Source organism: Nerophis ophidion, linkage group LG02, assembly GCF_033978795.1.
Source record: "Nerophis ophidion isolate RoL-2023_Sa linkage group LG02, RoL_Noph_v1.0, whole genome shotgun sequence".
NCBI lineage: Eukaryota > Metazoa > Chordata > Actinopteri > Syngnathiformes > Syngnathidae > Nerophis > Nerophis ophidion.
In genome coordinates this window covers 80770320-80775479 of record NC_084612.1, presented here as the reverse complement: position 1 = coordinate 80775479, position 5160 = coordinate 80770320, and positions in this window count along the sequence as shown.

Below are 5160 nucleotides of genomic sequence, written 5' to 3'. Positions count from 1 at the left end.
TGATGTAGTTTTTATCATTTCGAGTTATATAACAGTTATCCAATCACGTAATATTATAGATACATTGATGTTGTAGTCTATATATAATAAGTATTTTGCAATAAAAGGCACTTACAATGTTGTTGAAATGAGGCGTTCAAAGCCATGCGGGTGTTTTGGTCCCGCAGAGGAAAGTCAATCAGGGCGGGTGACTCAGCGGCGTTGGAATGGCGGCGAAGGAAGGAACGGGCTAGATTCTTTTGTGTTCTGCAAAGTCTGCAATCAAGTCGCAGGCCGGCGTGCGGACGTGTCCCTGCACGCACGGCCTCAACATCACTCGTCTTCTTGCTCTGACACGCCACACAAGTCAGAAGTAAAAGTTGCAGAGTTGAGAGTGTCGGGGGCTCTAAAAACAGCAGAATTCTTGTCATGTCCAACTTACAAAACGTGGCTGTGAAAACAAAAACTTGCACTATGGCATAAACTATGGACATGAACTAAAACTTGCACAAGGGCAGAACTATGAACAACCAAAACAAAAACACTTACTATGACGAGAAAGGGAACATGGGTCTTTGGCATGGATACATGGGTGTGGAGGGTGAGTAGGAGGTGATGTTGCCAGAATGAACAACAGAAACAGACAGGCTTAAATAATACTGTGGTGATTAGTGAAAACGGGTGTAAGACATGAGGACAAGGTGAAAACTAATGAGGTGGCTTGGTAATAAGACAAACAAGGAAGTGCAACAACTAGAAACAATGGAGTCTTACGCAAAACAGAACATAACTAAACAAAAACATGAACAGACATGACAGTTCTAGATAAATAGATGGATAAATGGTTTGATTGGTAGATGATTGATTGATAGAGGAATGGGTGGATGATGAATGAATGAATGAATGAATAAGTATACGGATGAATGGATTAATTGGTGGATGGTGAATAGACAGTGGATGGATAGATGAGTGATAGAAGAAAGGGTGGATGATGAATGAATGATGGATAAATGCATTGATTGGTGGATGATGAATAGACGATGGATGGATGATGGATTGATAGAGGAATGGTGGAGGATGAATGAATGATGGATAAATATATAGATGAATGGATTAATTGGTGGATGATGGATGGATAGATGAGTGATAGAAGAATGGGTGGATGATGAATGAATGATGGACAAATGCGTTGATTGGTGGGTGATGAATAGATGATGGATGGATGGATGATTGATTGATAGAGGAATGGCTGGATGATGAATGAATGATGGATAAATATGTGGATAAATGGATTAATCGGTGGATGATGAATAGATGATGGATGGATGGATGAATGATTGATAGAGGGATGGCTGGGTGGATGATGAATAAATGATTATTGGCAGGTGAAGAATAGATGATTGATGGATGATTGATAGAGGGATGGGTGGAGGAATGAATGATAAAAAGAGGTTAATTGGTGGATAATGGATAGACGGCGAATGGATGATTGATAGAGGAATGGGTGGATGATGAATGAATGATGGATAAACATAGATGAATGGATTAATTGGTGGATGATGAATAGATGATGGGTGGATAGATGAGTGATAGAAGAATGGGTGGATGATGAATGAACGATGGACAAATGCATTGATTGGTGGGTGATGAATAGACGATGGATGGATGGATGATTGATTGATAGAGGAATGGCTGGATGATGAATGAATGATGGATAAATATGTGGATAAATGGATTAATCGGTGGATGATGAATAGACGATGGATGGATGGATGAATGATTGATAGAGGGATGGATGGGTGGATGATGAATAAATGATTATTGGCAGGTGAAGGATAGATGATTGATGGATGATTGATAGAGGGATGGGTGGAGGAATGAATGATAAAAATAGGTTAATTGGTGGATAATGGATAGACGACGAATGGATGATTGATAGAGGGATGGGTGGATGATGAATGAATGATGGATAAACATAGATGAATGGATTAATTGGTGGATGATGAATAGATGATGGGTGGATAGATGAGTGATAGAAGAATGAGTGGATGATGAATGAATGATGGATAAACATAGATGAATGGATTAATTGGTGGATGATGAATAGATGATGGGTGGATAGATGAGTGATAGAAGAAGGGGTGGATGATGAATGAATGATGGACAAATGCATTGATTGGTTGGTGATGAATAGACGATGGATGATTGATTGATAGAGGAATGGGTGGATGATGAATGAATGATGGATAAATATATGGATAAATGGATTAATTGGTTGATGATGAATAGACGATGGATGGGTGGATGAATGATCGATAGAGGGATGGATGGGTGGATGATGAATAAATGATTATTGGCGGATGAAGCATAGATGATTGATAGATGATTGATAGAGGGATGGGTGGAGGAATGAATGATAAAAATAGGTTAATTGGTGGATAATGGATAGACGACAAATGAATGATTGATAGAGGAATGGGTGGGTGATGAATGAATGATGGGAAAATTAAAAGGATAAATGCATCGATTGGTGGATGATGGATGAATGATGGATAAATGAATATTGGTGGATGATGAATGGATGATTGATTGAGGGAAGGGTGATTGAATGAATGATAAAAATAGGTTAATTGGAGGATAATCAATAGATGACGGACGGATGGATGGATGGATGATTAGTAGAGGAATGAGTGGATGATGAACGATGTGAAATTATAAGGATATATTCATTGATTGGTGGATAATGGATGAATGATTGATAGAGGGATGGATGGATGGATGATTGATTGAGAAATGGATGGGTGGATGATGAATACATTATTCAGTAGATAAACATATGGATACATGGGTTAATTGGTAGATTATTGATAGACAATGGATGGATGATTTATAGAGGAATGGATGGATAAATATATGGATTAATTGGTGGATGATGAATAGACGATGGATGAATTGATAGAGGAATGGATGGATGGGTGGATGATGAATGAGTTATAGATAAATATATGGAAACATTGATTAATTGGTGGAAGATTGATTGATAGAGGAATGGGTGGATGATGAATGAATGATGGATAAATATATGGATGAATGGATTAATTGGTGGATGGTGATGATGAATAGACGATGGATGGATAGATGAGTGAAAGAAGAATGGGTGGATGATGAATGAATGATGGACAAATGCATTGATTGGTGGGTGATGAATAGATGTTGGATGGATGGATGATTGATTGATAGAGGAATGGGTGGATGATGAATGAATGATGGACCAATGCATTGATTGGTGGGTGATGAATAGACGATGGTTGGATGGATGGATGATTGACTGATAGAGGAATTGGTGGATGATGAATGAATGCTGGAGAAAAATATGGATAAATGGATGAATTGGTGGATGATGAATAGACAATGGATGGATGCATGGTTGATAGAGGAATGGATGGGTGGATGATGAATGAATGATGGATAAAGGATTATTGGTGGATGAAGGATAGATTGATGGATGATTGATGGAGGGATGTGTGGAGGAATGAATGAATCATGGACAAATGCATTGATTGGTGGGTGATGAATAGATGATGGATGGATGGATGAATGATTGATAGAGGAATGGGTGGATGATGAATGAATGATGGACCAATGCATTGATTGGTGGGTGATGAATAGACGATGGATGGGTGATTGATTGATAGAGGAATGGGTGGATGATGAATGAATGATGGATAAAAATATGGAAAAATGGATGAATTGGTGGATGATGCATAGACAATGGATGGATGAATGATTGATAGAGGAATGGATGGGTGGATGATGAATGAATGATGGATAAAGGATTATTTGCAGATGAAGGATAGATTGATGAATGATTGATAGAGGGATTGGTGGAGGAATGAATGATAAAAATAGGTTAATTGGTGAATAATGGATGGATGATGGATGAATGAATGAATGATGGATTAATGATAGATAGGTGGATGATGGATAAATGATAGATGGGTGGATAGATGATGGATGGATGGATGGATAAATGATAGTTGATGGATAAATGATAGTTGTGTGGATGATATATTATGGATGGATTAATGATAGATGGGTGTATAATAGATGTTGGATCAATAATAGATTGGTGGGTGGATGGATGGATGGATGAATGATGTGGAAAGAAGATGGAGGATGAATAATATTGAATAGATGATGATGTATGTTAATTAATAAATGGGTGGTCGATAGATGAATGAATGATGAATAGATGGGTTATGGACGGATGATGGATGGTTGGATGATAGATGAAAGCTACAAGACAACCAAAGGTGATCAAAGCGCGTGTGATCAATAACCAATGAGGCCGCCAGAATCCTAATGTGGGCGGGGCCCGGTCTCCTTGATTGACAGATGTACCACCAGCAGCAATTCTTCCTCACTCTGTCACAGCTGCTCTCAGCGCCGTTGCCACGGCGACACAGCCACCTGCCCCGCAGGCGCCCTTTACTGCTCAAGCATCTTTTAATAATGCATAACGACGTCTATGTGTGTGTGTGTGTGTGTGTGTGTGTGTGTGTGTGTTCCAGACAAAGACACAATGATGGAGAGTAAGAAGGCTCCATGTAAGCAGGACATATACATGTTTACCAACATGAAAGTAAAGTACAGTATCTTGGCCTCAATATTTCATCAGTGCGGGCGTGGGAAAGCGGCAAAATGTGTGAGCAGGATGTTGGTGTGGCAGAAGGTGTGAAGACAAGAAAGAAGCGACGAAACAAAGGTTACGTACAATAAAATAATACAAACACATAATAATCGTCTATTGAAAATACATTATTATTATTATTAATGTCATCCAATAAGCACACAAGGTCGGTCTTGTCTATTTTACTAGAGTCTTTTACAAAAGGTAAACACGGTAGGCTACTAGGAGCTGGCAGCTACACAACAACCAAGCACACAATAGCAGACTAGCTAAACATGCGTAATAATAATTTATTTCGCGTAAAGCAGCACATTTTGTTAATACAAACAAGTAATCAAATATTAATTTACACATACAAAGTCTCCAAGGCAAAAGCGTATAAAAAATAATAATATTCGCAGGCACGGCCACCGCTTCTGCTCACTGCTCCCCTCACCTCCCAAGGGGTGAACAAGGGTCGAATGCAGGGAATACATTTCGCCACACCTAGT